This window comes from Leptosomus discolor, chromosome 1, assembly GCF_034619465.1.
Source record: "Leptosomus discolor isolate bLepDis1 chromosome 1, bLepDis1.hap2, whole genome shotgun sequence".
NCBI classification, from domain to species: domain Eukaryota; kingdom Metazoa; phylum Chordata; class Aves; order Leptosomiformes; family Leptosomidae; genus Leptosomus; species Leptosomus discolor.
Genome location: NC_141391.1, coordinates 161,888,632 through 161,904,361, shown reverse-complemented (window position 1 = coordinate 161,904,361; position 15,730 = coordinate 161,888,632).

Sequence of the window (15,730 nt, the reverse complement as noted above, 5' to 3'; positions counted from 1 at the left end):
AGGAGCGTGGATAAGTGACCGGGGGCCATTGGGGTGACTCTGGCACCCCCTCTCCCCACCCTCCCTACCCCCCTCTTCTTCTGTATCAAAGGAAGCTTTGTTGTCCAAAAGCAGAAAGAGAAAAGCAGATAAAAAGGCAGAACATGTGATCTCATTGGCTTTATTTAGCCACCCAGCTATCCCTCCTCTCTTTTCTCGATTCATCCAAAATTATCTAAGTAAGAATCCATAATCCATCCTTGGGCTTCTCATCTGTGAAAGAGATGGTGGTAGATTCTCTTTTCCAAAGGGACTTCAACAGCTGACCTCTTGGTCTTCTGTCACGGTCCACTCAGTGGACTAGTGATGGTTCGTTTGCTGTCCATATCCCTGATGACAAGGTTGAGACAATGCTGTTTTCAGACCGACTCTTAAATCTTCACAGGCTGCAAACATGATCCTAACGGGGCTTTCTAGGCAGTATAATGCCTTTGACTACAATAGTCTCCACTGCAGGACGATGGGGTTCCATCCTGTGAAGGGGAATTGGAACCAGGGAGAAGCAAATCCTTTTTCTTGTTTCACCATTGCTAAATGTGGGTTTCTAAGAGGATCCAGGAATGCATTGCTTCACCAGGGGCACTGCTGTGGGGAGATTTATGTTTATAGCACTAGATGCACAACGTTTTGCATTAACAAGTTTCTGGATCTGCTAGAGACTTGCTTTTTTTGACAAGGGTAAAATTCTTCATCTCACAGAGCTTTGGTTGTGCTTTGTGGTGGAGATGATCAGTGTTTATCTACTAAGTCTGACTGTACACTCCTGTCGGGCACCCTGTATGATAGAGCTACTGTGGGAGCAGTGGGGCACAGCTGGGACTGCAGTAAGGATCTCTGTGTCTGCATTGGGATTCATTTAGATGCTATCAAGCCAGAAGGCAGGAAGAGGATTATTATATATTCCTTAATTGTTACATGTTAGATGGGTTTGATGCTTTACAATGAAAGCTGCTCTGCACACATTTTAAACAGTTATGATCGTGGGCACAGTCATATGAATATAAGAAGTTGGTCAGTGCACCATTTTCACGATGTTTTAACCAGCTTGGTTAAAATCCACGAGACAAGAAGTCCTTCTAATGTGGGAATATAATGGCCCTTTTATCTATATAGTCCATTCCCCTTCTCTATAGGAATAAAAATTCTCCAGATAACACCTTACATCCACAGTTTTGTATGTGTGTGTGTGGGAAGTCACTAAGGCTGAAATTTAGTGATTGTTTCAAAGGTCTTCCAAAATAGTTAAGGCACTGAATGGGAGCAGAGTGCAGAAAGCTTGGCAGATGGAGCCAGGCAGTGCATGCTGTGTTCACCTAAAGCACCACACGGACTGAGGTGGACTTGGGACAAAGGGTAGTCAGAGGAGTGAAGAGGGTCAGTGGAGAAGAAGATGAGCAGAAAGGCAGAAACAGCAAGATCTGCTTCAGGTGAGACTGAAGAATTTGATTTTCTTGCGGAAAGCAGTATCAGTGAAGGATACAACCAAATGCTCTAAAAGGTAGGGAGGTGAGAATTTGGCTGGGGAATCGTTTCTGCTGCAGAAAGGTCATTGTGGAAGTTGCAGTGACTTTAGCGTCATGTGAACTTTTAGATATCTATGCATGTGCGTGTAAAATGACTCAGTGAAGCAGTATGTGCAAGGAGTCTATAGCTAGAAGGATGTCTGTGGGAATGCCTGAGGTATAATTTCAATGGGGTGTGGGAAGATGTGATGTCCATGGGGATTTGCCACAGCTTTGCTGTGACCTCCTGGTCATGCACAAGATTTATAACAATGGTGCGGAGAACTGATATGGCATTACAACTCATCCAACAAAGAGTGTCGGCTCCAGCTTACAAACAGCTGAATCAGTAAATGTGGAGGCAAGAAAGTGACTTTTTTGTGCCTCTGCACGTTTTTTAATAAACGCAGAGTTCCTATAAAAATTTAGACCCATTGAAGCTGCCACTGGATTCCTGCCAGTTCTGGGTCCCTATCATTTGATTTTCTTGAAACAGGCACCATGACTCCATTCGCAAGACATTTCCATTAGCATGTTGGGCTGATTCAACTTATATCCTGCCCTGTTGTGTCTGATTCATTTTTCCCCATCTCTAGGAGAAGCCCGAGGGAAGGCAGAGGGCCCTTCACATAGATGCTCAAGGTTTCTATCAGATAATAGCTGAAGAAATATTTGCCATGACCACGCTATGGTCATTTTTTGCCATTCCTTAGTCACTTGGCAGCCAATGGAGGGAAGAGGCGAGAGCAGGGTGGGGGAGAGTAAATGAGACAGAGGGACAAGAACAAAAGATTCTTTTGTGATACAGAGAGAGAGAAAAGGGAAAGCATCACCAAATGCCCAGAAGCCATGTTTGTAACAAGAGCTCTATTCTCTCAGCTACTTGGAAAACAACTTGGAGTAAAAGGCTCTGGTTGAATTAACCCTTCATGGAGGCAACTTACTCAGGAAAGAGGCATGGCCGTGAGAGGCGTAACCTGTGCGGCGAGGTAGTGTGGTGAGGTAGCAGCTTTGGCTCTTGGGCAATTTAGAACAAGGGTTGGATGTCTGGGAAAAGGAGATAGGAATGACGTTGGGTGGTTTGACCATATCAAAGCTTTAAAATGTCAGACATCCTTTTTTCATCGGAGCTTCGGTTTTGGCAAAGATCACTGGACTTTTTTTGCAGCATATGAGGTGATGACTCTTTTCTATTGACATTTTTTCTAGGGACGCTGGCATCTAGGACTATGGGGACAGAACGAAAAGGAAAACACCACCCCTAAAATATATGTTCTACTGCAGCATAATCTTGTCCCATCATAGCCTCTGTGAATTCAGTTCCTATTGTTGGCCTTCAAAAACTCCGTTCTCACACATTGCATCTCTCTTGCTTATGTCTTGGACCTCCCTTCGCCTGAGAAGAACAATTCTACTGGAGTTAGGGGGTGTCTGTACAAATGAATATAAGGTAGGCCAAATCCCCAACCCCAAAGAAACAACCAGCTTTATTTCACTATGAACACTCTCCCTTAGCCTCCTCCTTGCCCTTTCTGAGGCTTCCTCTTTAATTTAGTGGATCTTTGGGTGAAAGGGGACTTCTGTGATGACTGTAAGAGAAAAAGTCTACCCAAGGAAAGAGAGTCTGCACCTATTTGGAGATCAAATATGGGATATTGGCATATGCTAGGTCAGTTTCTGTCTGAGCTTGCTTCTGGGTGCTCTGCAAATTAGAAATGAGACAGCCAGATCTGAAATAAAAGCTCCTTCTCCCCATGACAGTACAGAAGAGACAGCACCCTGCCTCTGGAGCCTCCTCACATAGTGCCAGGCAAAGGGAAACAAAGAGCAGTTTGGAAATGGGAGGATGGTCCTCCTGTCTGCATCCCTTCCTTGCCAGGACAGGAGAAGTGTCCACCCATCATGGATCACCCATCCCCCTTGGCTCGATGGCGCAAATGGGGAGGATGCAGTGGGTGCCAACAGAGCCCGCAGTCAGGTGGGCTGCTGAGTGGATCTGAGATGCACACAGCATTATGACTGTGCTTTCGTAAATAAGAGATCACATGGGACTCGTGTGTATGTGTTAGAGCAGTACTTTGAAAACAACCAGGAAAATCATGTGGCAACAGAAGTCTGTAGGGTCCTGGCCCTCCCCCACTCCCTAACTTTCTCCCTCCCTTCCCTCTACTTTCTCTCTCTCTCTCTCTCTCTGTGTCTTGCTGAGATGGTAATCACAAAGGCTGGAGCTGAATCTTGCTCCTGCTAACCTCATCTTGGGCTTTGGAGTGTTTGTGTTGGCACTTGGTCTTGGCGTCCAGCCTACCTATGTCACTCAGTTCACCTGTGCTGTGTGATGTCCCCCACAGCCCTGCTAGGGAAATTTTAAAGTTCAGTCTCCTAGAGGGATTGAAGGACATTTACCCAGAGGGGATGCTAAATATGATTAAACCCGTTGCTCAATGGGATTTTCACTATTGCAGCTCTGAGTCCAGCAGAAATCAACTTCTTGGCACTAAAGTTTTAATACCTGACTGGCACTTACTGGAGTCATTTATAAGCTCAGAAGAATGAGTTCTGGAGTTTGAAATGGAGTTTGGAAACTAAGAAACTTGAACTTCTCCAGTGTTCCCTCATACAACTTATTCACAGTAGCACAGCAAGGCAGGAATCTCTAAGCTAAGCTCTAAGCTAAGAGCAGGTAGTGATCTGCATAGAACAAGTGCCACCGACTATCAAAAAATGCATGTCTTTGGGCCTTGGCTCCGATAATGGCCTCCTATTGTAACTAAGTTCTTATGTGCACATGGCTACCAACCTTGCTGAGTGCAAAGGCCTCAGAGAGTCAGGAAGGAACTGAGGGTTTTAGTGGGCTGTGCTAGCACTTGGTGTTGCCGATTACACCTTCTTCCACTGTATGTTCCTCCAGCTATCATTTCTTCCAAGCTTGCCTTTCCTAGCTTAGAAGCTCAGGATCTTAGTCTCCAGTCCATAAGACCTTCATTTTTTCTTGTGTTACATGTTCCCCCAAAATGCGTTTCTGCTAACTGCAGTCCTTCCCTCTCCTCTCCTCTCCTCTCCTCTCCTCTCCTCTCCTCTCCTCTCCTCTCCTCTCCTCTCCTCTCCTCTCCTCTCCTCTCCTCTCCTCTCCTCTCCTCTCCTCTCCTCTCCTCTCCTCTCCTCTCCTCTCCTCTTCTCTCCTCTCCTCTCCTCTCCTCTCCTCTCCTCTCCTCTCCTCTCCTCTCCTCTCCTCTCCTCTCCTCTCCTCTCCTCTCCTCTCCTCTCCTCTCCTCTCCTCTCCTCTCCTCTCCTCTCCTCTCCTCTCCTCTCCTCTCCTCTCCTCTCCTCTCCTCTCCTCTCCTCTCCTCTCCTCTCCTCTCCTCTCCTCTCCTCTCCTCTCCTCTTTTCCCATGTGTTCCTAAAACAGATGGAAGAATTTTAAAGCAGAGTCCCTAACATTTTTTTTTTTTTTTGCAAGACATCCATCTGGATTTGAGTCAAGAGGATCTGCTGGAGGCAAAACAATAGGGCACAAGGTGTGGGAAAGAACTGAAGAATGAGTGCGTCTGTATTGGTATGATATGCAGGGTGTTTCAGGGGGACTGATACTTTTAACCTGTTTGAGATAAAGTGCCACAAGGTATTAAAGCCATGGTGACCCCTGTAAGATCCAGACATTTTTACCTAAAAACACATTTCAAGTGTCTCAGAGGTGAATTTCTGTCACCTCGCAGACGGCACATCCTGGTTCACCCCCTTACTGGGTTAGACTTTGAGTGCAACGGGACAGGGTAGGCTATACTAGTCCCTGAATGGAGTGTGGCTTGAATTTGGTCAGAATGGCCTGGGTATGGCTGGCTTGGCCTGAGTTACACTGGCTTTGATCTGACTGAGCTACACTTACATGAACTGAGTGCAATCGTGATGTGGGTTTGAGATGCCAGCTTGTGATAGGCGTGTTCTGGGTAGGCTACACTTGGCTGGGTTGGCTGCCTTAGACTGTGTTGAGTTTGGAGCTGAAAATGGGACTGGTTTGGACTGAGTTAGTATTTATGGTGGATGGGAGTGGGCTGATGGGAAGAGTTTGCCTGGATACAGTGCTGCTGAAATGACTTCACTGTGGCTGGTTTAAAAGCCTCGTTTTGCTTATACCAGAACCTGTCACCCCATCTGGGAAGCTGTTTGCTGAACCAACTTTCCATGGATAGGGAAAAGATTACTCAGCAAGTGCTGAAATGGGATTCCCAAAAGGCTGACAAAAATCTTTAGTTCCTCACTGTCCCGCTGCTCCAGACCATCTCCTTCTCCCACTACCTGTGAGTGGTTCATGCCAGAATATCTGCATGTTCTTCCTGATCTGTTCCACCAGGTCAAATCTGTTCATGACTCAACATCCTAGCCTTAAAAAGGAAAATCCTCCTGTCTGAGAAATTCCCCAACCAGGGATAGCTACCAGAGTTTGAAATGAGGAAATAGGACCTGAAAGCATTGTACATGACTTGTATTTTAATGACTAGATTTCCTTGATAGAGCAAAATTTCATGCAGTCTAATAGGTGTTACTTATCGAAGGGATAAAATAAATACTTAACTTGGACAGAGGATTAAGCTCCAAATAAAGGAAAATTCAGACTGTTTCCAAATAAATGGTGTCTCGACATAAAAGACTGTACCTGGATGATCTGGCAAGTCAGTCTATGTGACAGTGCTGCCAAATCCCTTCCCTCCCCACTTGTTCTGGCTCTGCTTTTAAAAAACAGAAAGAAATGTGTAGCGATGGGTAGGAGATGGTGTGGTCCCGGGGAGAAGCAGAGCCCCATCTCCTTACACAGCTAGTAGAGAGTGGAGCAGGAGAGCGGAGGGTAGCACAGCGCTGTACAGCTGCAGGGCTGCTCACAACAGGGCAGAGCTCCCAGAGAATGTGCTCTTTGTTCCCTGCCTTTAAAGGGTAAGAGAAACACTTATGCATGGCAAATTAGCCCAAAAATGTATTTCTCTAAAACACCCGATTGTCTAGCCAGCTCTGCAGCTGCAGGGAAGTTCCAGGGAGAGAAGGGGGGAGGCGGCGGGAAGGAGAAGGAGGGAGGCAGGGAAGAAGGATTTTGACGGCTGGGGGGGGGGAAGGCAAGATGATTGTGTGAATGAGGGAGAAATTCTCATGCCTCAATTCAAACAGAGCTGACCAGTGAGCAAGGGGACCCCTGATGGAGGGGCCACGTTGGTGGCCAGGGGACTACAGATGCTGTGCGGTCTCTTGGGGGGGTAGGGAGAGAGGAGACACAAGACAGCTGTGGTCTGGGCAGTGCGGGAGCAGGCAACGGGTGCAACCAGCAGTGCGGGGAGTCCTGCCACCCAGCAGGTTCAGCTGTGCCATCTGGGCTGGGATGCTCAGCAGGCAGTGCCATGCTCCTCTAGTCACCGTGTCGCGTGTCCCGTGGGGCGACGGGATGTGACTCCTTTCCTGCTTCAGAGCAAAACACGGAGGGTGCGACTCTGCAGAGGTACAGGGCCTGTGCTGTTCCCAAGAGGTGGCACTTGGGTTTAAAACGTCCCAAATGTACCTCTTGATTAGGAAGTTATCTGGGCTTGTTATGAATTTCCCGCCTAACGCTGATACTCATTTAAAAACTCCCAGACCATTGCTGGCAGTCAAGTGATTCTTTGAACATCTCTGGGGTTTGGAAAGCAAAAGCTAATGGTAAGATTCTTGACAACTGCTCAGGCTGTGAAGTTCATGGCCAGTGTCACGGCCCTGTCCCTGCCCCAAGGGATGCCACTGAAAGCAGCCAGGCCCGCCATGAGCACAGCTGAGACCTCGGTGTACAAGGAGTGTCTGGGATGAGATGTCCTCTTTGTGTGCGCTATGAGAATTTATTTTCTCTTCTATTATCACCTGATGTGGAAGGAGAGGTACTCCCTGCTGCAATCTACAGTGCTTTGCATTCACAGCCTTGAGGCAACTTGACTGGTCCTCATTACTACCCACTGAATGCTCTTGGGGACATCTGTGGTGTGATCCAGATGCTGCTCTCAGAGGAAGCAGCCCAGGCTAGACTTCGCCTATGAAAACACTCAGGGGTGGATTTGCCTGCTACAAATCCAGGTCCCAGCGCTATGCCTTTTCTGTGGTGTGACATGATCTATTCTGGGCAGACAAGAGCACCTCCTTCAAAGCCACAAGTGTCACCCGCTGCAAGGGCCAATGAGATTGGTAGGTAGCCTTAGGTTAGGCAAAGCTTAGACGGCTCATAAAAAAAAAAGAGAGACTTGAGAGTCTTAAAAGGGGATTTGGCTTCAATACATTCCTGTGACTGTCCAGCTCAGGTGTAGGGTTGATGTTGCCACCAGTTCAAGTTGGCACAGGCAAAGTGTTTCCAGGTTGCTGCTAAACTCATTGTGTGACTAGATTTTTCCAAGGAAAACCCTATAAATCTTCAGGTTTGTAATCCAGAAGTCCTATGAAGTCCCCTCTCACTGAACTGGAGGAAGGAAAGGACAGGAGGACCTGGATGGTTTATCTGAAAAAGTAGTGATACTGACTGCTGGTGGGAATTATTCATTCTTTCTTTCAAGAGGTTACATGAAGGTGCTTTGGATGACACTGGGTATGGAGGTACCTGCTGGATATGGAGCAGTATCTGACTGCAGGAACCCAGAATTAGGTTTGAGAATTTCCTGTAGTGGACAAGCTGATCAGACTTGTGTTGGAGAAGGAGTGTGATGGGCAGAGGAGGAGGTGGGGAGCTGAACCACTCTTGAAATGAGGGGTCGGAAAGCTGTATAATCCTCTTATCACTACCTGGCTCATCTCTGTGTGGCCACTGGGATGGTTCACTCTTTCATTTTATGTTTACATAGGAGAAGTGGGTATAAAAAATGTTATCTTTAATCAAGTCAGCAATATTTCTCAGCTTTGACACACTTAATTTTCCACTCAGGTGAAAAGGGGTCCCTCTGCATGCATTGCCTTACATCCCTGCGATAAGGAAGAGTCTGTCCCATCCCCTCATCTCCTCCTCTCCAATTCTCCTACAGCTTCACACCTTCACAGCCCTGCCACCCAGCTCCTCACACGTCCCTTTAGAAACACCCTGAGCAGCAACTACACAAACATGTGTGACCACGTTACACGAGTTTAAGCCTCTAGTTTTCAAGGCTACAAACCTATAGCTGTGCCAGCGCTGGGCTTCACTCCTGACCTTCAGGGCGTGGGTGGCGCAGATTGGTGGCGGGCCTGCCATGCGTCCTGAGATCACTTGTGGCAAGGTGGGACTCGGGGAAGCCAAGAATCCAGGCACACTCTAGCACTTTGTGAAGACCCTGAGACCTCCCAGGGATGGCAAGGATGTGGCATCATCTGAGGGTGGGAATGACGGGTACCGAGGAAGCATTTATGGGTAAATAGTTTGCCAAGAAATGGGACTTCAGGGGAATGAAACCAGATGCAGATCCAGACCTAACTCAAGAAGCACTTTTGGCTGGAATGAGAGTGTGGGAGGAGGATTTTTAAAATATTGAAACATTTCATTTCAAGACAATCTTCCTGAATTATTCTGTTTTCTAAGCGCCAAAATGTTGTGAATTGTGAATTTTCAAAGGGAATTTCTGACATTTCACTTCAAACCAGCATTTTGCATTTAAATCTTGACCCGAGTTAAAAGATGAGGGGTCAGACACAAGAGCCTAATAACCACAAAAAAAAAACCCTGCTATTTCAAGTTCAGCAGAATGGTTCAATTCCTGGTTATGCCATTTGAAAAAAAAAAAAAAAAAATCACAGCAGAGCTGCTGTGCTTGTCCAGATCAATGTACCCCTACAGGACACCTCTGAGGTGACAGAGACACTGGAGCAGAAACAGCCAGTGTGGCTAGGGTAAAACTGTCCAAATAGAGGCCCAAGATGAACTAGAAAATGCCCTTGGGCATCCCAGACAGAATTTCACTCTTATCTCAACAAATTTCACTCTGATCTCAGTACGGCTGTTTATGGTAGGGTGTGCACCTCTTAGGGATGTGTACCTCTCTTCAGCTCCATGAAGAGCAACAGGCAGAGCAATGATGAGCAAGGCCCCTGTGGCTGTGGCAGATTTACTCACACTGTCATCTAGCTTTAGGCCAAGTGGTGACCAAAGTGCCATTGTCTTCCAGCACTGTCTCACTGATCCCTATGAAAACCAGTGGAGCTCTCCATGGGCACGTGTCCGTAGGCAGCTCCAGGGGAAAAAATGCAAGCGTAAGCAAGGTCTGGGCACAAGAAAATCTCTGCTGATTTGGGAAGGCGCCCTGGTACTTCTTATAATGAGTGGGTAGGTTGGGGGACAATGACCAAGTGGAATGAAGGACACTGCCAGTGCTTTGAGAAGATGCTGTGCCCCCCAACTGCTTCTTCTGCACAAAGGCAGGTTCAGACTCAAGGGATGTGAAGAATAGCCTTCCTCCCCCTTCCCTGCCAGCTCCAGCCCCTCGCTCCCGCCACCCCGTCCCCTCCGCCGTGCACACGTGGTCCCCGCTGGCCATGAATAGAGTTGGCACGGGTAGGCCCAGCCCGAGCCACTGGGGCTTACAACTCCCGACCTGAATAAGCAGCATAAAGGCACAGAGCAGCCCCGTCGCGGCTCCGTCCCGACCCATCCTCCCCAGCTGCGACAGCATCCGCTGCGGGCCCAGACCAGCCATTCTTACCAAGTCCTTCTGTGCCGTTTGTCTTTCTCTCCCTCTCTCGTCTTCCCCCCTCCCCCTGCCTCTTTTTTTTTTTTTTTTTTATTTAATCCCTTTTTTTCGAACATATCATTACAGGAGCAACAAAAAAGATGGGACAATACAGCCATTGATGAACTGCTCTCGTCCTCCTGTCCCGATCCCCCCCACTCCCTCCCTCCCCTCCTCTGGTGCGTGCCAACACTCTTTCCACCCGCCCAGGGCTGGAGCCAGCGCCAAACAACCTCTGCTAATAAACAAGAGGAACCAGATAAACCAGGAACACAATAGAGGGATTTGTTGCACTTTAGTGATGGTGGGAACAATGTCAACTCCGTGGCGCAGCTGCATGGACCCCCTCCCATCCTCTCCCCCCACTGCCTCGTGCCCCCCGCGCACTTGCAGCCCAACACTGTGATTTATGAAAGGCCAAAGGTCACCGTGCATTAAAGGGCTCCTTTCTTGCATCATTTATTAACCCCTCTACGACAAGACACGCTCATTGTGGTGGCAGTGGTGGCAGTGGTACAGGGAGTGGGGAGGGGGCGGAGGGGTCCATCCTGGCAACACTGCATGTCTCTCAGAGGATGCTGAGATGCAGGGCTAGTGCTTAACCCTGGTTTTGCATTGACGTGGTGCGTGTGGGGAGGAGGGGAAGCTTTGGTGGGATGCGCTTCGGCCAGCAAAACCAGCTCATACACTCCAGGACGGCTCCGTTCATATTTCGTGCAAGTCACCGTCTGCCCGACCTGCACTCGCTGCTGGGCTGGTGAGCTCAGATCATGGTCCGTGCTGTGACTGCGCACACCTAAGGCTGACCCAAAGGGTTGCCCTGAAGAACCCATAGTCCATATGGTAGGGTTGACCATGCTGCATCACCAGAGCCTTAGGCCACCTTGTGCTAAGAGGCATGGTCATGTGGGCCACCCGTGATGCACCCCGGCAGAGAACAGGCAGGAGGCCATGGAGCTGGATGGGTCACTCCAAGGTCTCTTTCTCAGCCTAGTAGAGATGTGGCCAAAATCTCTCTTTGTCTCACCGGAGCTGGTTGCCGTTACAGCAGCATTTTGAAGCCTTCCTGCGCAGCTATGAAGCAATGCTGTGAAATGCTAACATGATAACTGACTGGTCTGATCTTTTTCTCCTGAAATTGCAGTGACCAAGTCAGTTTGGGCAAGATGATACAGTGGTAAAGACAACAGCACTGAACTTTGTGGCCCCTGAGCTATCGCCCTATGTCTGCAGCCATGCTTAAGGGCTCCCTGGAGACCCTCTCCATGGGCAAGCTTGCTTGGGAGGAAAAAACCCCATGGCCATCCAGGCTGGGAGTGATGGGCAAGCCCTGGAGAGGGTGTGTCTGCTGGAGTTCATGACCACCGTGAGGGCAGTGGGGTTGTGCTGGCGCCTGGTTGCCTGGCCCATCCCTCCCAGCTCAGCAGAAGGGAGGCCGCGGTGTTGACGGGTTGGGACATTGTATCCCCCCCCTCGAGACAAAGTGATGGGTAACAAGGGATAAGCTTAGGAGCTGGTGGGAGCCCTTTGAGTACGGGTGTCAGGATGAGGCCCTGCACAGGGCAGAAGGGAGACAGAGGCTGGGGTGAAGGGGAAGAGGGTCCCGATGCCCAAATGCCAGCCGGTAACACTGGTTACCAACCGAACTGCTTCTGCCCTGGATTTGGTGCCTCAGCCTCGGGCCGTGCTCCCTTGCCCGCTCTCCCTCGCATTCCTCCGGGAGCTGATCAGGGCTTGAATGACACCCCAGATGACTCTTTGCTATTAATTCCTGTGAACAGAAAGGGCTCCTTGTTCTCCCAGTCCTACTCTCTGGAGGAATTACAGGGGCCAAGCCAGCAGCCTGAAGCCTTCCCGACTTAACCCTTCCCCCGGCTCCCCAGGAGCCTCCCTGCAGCCAGAGGACCAGCAGAGGTGAAGATCACCCCGGAGCCACCTTGGCCACTGCTGAATGAGCCCACTAGCGTTACCCAGCACTGCTGCAACCACAGGTCCCGCTGGGAGGGTCCCCTTTTCTGGTTGTTCTGCCCAATCTTGTACAATTCCTTTCCTCTCCACACCAGGCATCTCTACTCTGTCGTGCAGACCGAGAGCACCCAGCTCCCTCCATTACACCACATTGGATATGCAAGACTTCATCTGAGAAAAGGCAAAACCGGTCCCCTTCTCCCCAAGCTCTCCACCCCTTCAGCGCTTGCTTTTTGGGGTTCACTGTTTGGAAGTACACCTGGCTTCTCTGGCAGGAGACGAGGGGGTTAACAGCCAGGGAGGCTCTGTGCCACCCATCAAGGCAGGTAGCAGACAGACATGCTTGCCCTGTTCCTCTTTGATCCTCCCAGACCCGAGTAATGCAGGAAAATTGTCCTGTTTTAGCGATCACAAGTCCTTGCCATGCCCATGAAATGTTGGGCTGGCCAAGACAATGGGCCCAGAGCTGCATGGGGTCTTTGCAGTGCTCAGAGGTGATTTTCCTCTCTCCTTTCCACAAGGTTTTCCCTACACCTCCTCTCCGAAGCAACTAGCACTGTAATCCACTGCTTTAGAGCAAAAAAAAAGCCACTGAGCAGAGTCTCCTGCTCAGTCACATCAAGGCACACACACCAGCAGCAGCAGCAGTGTGGTTTCCTGCACCTGTGGCAGCTCTCACTATGCCTTGGCGACGGAATGGGGTTTCTCCTGCTCCGGAGCTGGGTGGGACTCTGCAATCACGTTCCAGACCCAGTCCCCAAAGAGCTTCTCAAGGATTCCCATCCCAACCTGAGGTGACGGGAGCGCAGGGCCATGTGCCGATCGGCATCACCCAGGCTGTGTCACTGTGGGGAATGATAAGCCCAGAGAAGGGCAGACACCACATTTCTTTTGCTGCCCTGTGCAGGACACTGGGTTGACCAACAACCTGGTCAGGCAGTAAACAACTCCAGGCATGGCCCATGACGAAAATTACTGACAACCCCCTGCAGCTAACTGTCCTGTAACCACATGGACATGATGTGGTGCTGCCAAAACCCAGGCAGAGCTGCAGGCAGTTCTGCTTTTCCTGAGTGACCCAAAATGCTTTCTTTCTCCTCGGGCTGTCTTGCGGGCAGTCAGTTCACTGGTGCCCATGACTGGAACCAAAGAGGCATCTTCAGCCAAAAACGGTGAGGGGTGATGAAGACCAGAGCCTGGCAGTGGTTCCTGTGCCCAGCTCCCTGTTGGGAGGACGCCTATGGTTCTTTGGAGACTGCAGCCACCACAGAATTGTGGAGGGTGACACAAACGTGGGCTTTGGGGACCTTCTGCTTCTCCTGTTCATGGAAAGGGCTTGAAAATGACCCATACGCTGGGAGCCTGGGAAGGCGGTCGTGACATCGGATCAAGGAGAAAATTGGAGAGAAGGGCATGAGGAAGTGGTGGAGACACGGCTGGGATTGGGTGCTCCGGCAAAGGGTATGGCCCAGTCCTGATCTCTCCCAGGCTGCCATCAATCATGTCCCATGATGTCTCACGAGTGAGACCAGCTGCAGACCCATAGATTTTCCAAGCGTTATGGTTATGGTGGCCTCTCCCTTTGCTCGCCCCCGCTTTTCCTTGGAGCGTCAGGTGATCTTCAAATAAAAAGAGTAACAATTTGAAATCTTGCCATTTTTTCCAATTCTTTCATGACTTCCTCTGTGGATGGTTCAGATGGTCACCTGGCCATCCCCTCACTAGCCTCCCCGCCAGGACTGAGTAACTAGCTCAGTCATGGTGATGAGGTGTGATAGGGCCCCGTGGCATCTCCACACTAAAGGGGACATGCAGTCATCACTGAGGATGTTGGATACACTATTTCTGGCTGGGGCAGCGAGTCTTCTTCCAGCATAGGTCAATTGTCCCTGCCATCTGCAACCTTCCCACGACTGCCTGGGTGCCTGGTCCTCTCTTTCTCTTTCTCCTTCCTGGGCCAACACTTGGGTGGGGAGACATCCACCGTTTCCAGCATGAGGGCTGCCCCCCCTCCTCTTCCTCACCAAGCCCTCCCCTCCAGCCACAGCAGGACCAGCAAGCCTCATGCCAGTGAAGATGCAAATCTCACGTGGGAGCCGGGGAGGGTCGGGGGCTTGGCTTTGGCATGGGAAACCTGGCTTCCCTCCCCAGCAGGAAGAGAAGGGGAGACTTCTGCATCCCCCTCCCCAGCATGATGTTGTGATGGTCACCCACTGTCCTTCGCACAGCATCACGGGGGGACACAGCCAGTGACACAGGACAGCCTGCCTGGCACGGGCGAAAAGTCATCAGGGTCGAGACACGCTCCCACCCCCAAATCCCGAGCCTTGCCCCCCCCCACCCCTCCTGTCCCTCATTGCCTCACGTGCCCACCTCCATGGGAAGGGGATTTCGCAGAGAAGCAGTGGTGCCTGCTCCTCCATCCCAGTGACCATCCCCATCCTGGCCACTGCCGCTGCCTCAGCTCCTCCTAGCCTGGGTCTCCTCTCCCGTCTTCGGGTCTGGAGCAAGCTGGACGCTCTTAAAAAGCTTTTTATGTGCGCCCATGTGTGTGTGTGTGAGTGTGTGTCAATCACATGATTGTCGTTCACCTGTATCCCGAACAAAGACGGCGCACTGTTTAAGGCGCAAACAAGAAAGCTGGCGAGGGAAGGAGGGAGGGGGGGGTGTTGGGAAAACTGAAGGGGCTGTTGAGAGAGCGGGCGCGCGCGGAAGAAAATCCTTATCAAACTCCCAATTCATGGGTCTCCCTTTCCCTCAGCACACTGCGGGTATTGTTTGGCTGGGGTGTGTGTGTGTGTGTATTTTTTCGAATGTCTGTGTTGTCCCCCCCTCGCTCCCCAGCTCTGACGCTGTTTTGCTGTATGGAAAGATTTCATGGGGAACCCCTCCCATTTTCCCAGGCAGTCCTGGGACAATACCAGTGCTGTGCCCCTGAGCTGGGCAGGGGACAAAAGCTGGCCCTGGCTCTTGTGATGGGGATCATGCTGCTCCTCTGCTGCAGACAGGCTTTCCTCTCTTACTCCTCCCTTGCCACGGGTGCAGGGGATGAGTGTCATCTAGCAAAATCCCTCCCCAGCAACCTCAGTTGTCCCACCTTGGTGGTGGTGATGTCCTACCAACATGGTCGTTGAAATCCTACTGAGCAGGTGCCCCTGCCCCTCTGATGGTGCACCTGGCTAACCGAGCCCACAGCCCAGGGCAGGGTGCCTTTCCCATCGCCCTTAGGAGCGGCGCAGGTGCACAAGCACCTAGCGTGGTGGGACATCTCCACTTCCTACCCACTTTTACCCGTTTTTCCCAACATGGCTTTACAGTGGAGAAGTGGCATCCTTCTGGCTTTGCATATTAGGGACTGAGGCCCAAAGAAAGTATTTCAGTGACATGCCACTGGAAATTTATGGCTTAGCAAGGTCTCCGGCTCATGAACCACCTTCACTGGTAGATCCTTCATCCACAAAGGGCTGTCCCTTTTTGTGGACCTGGAGCACCTCATCCATAGAAATAAATGCTGAAAAGAAGGGGTGGAAACCT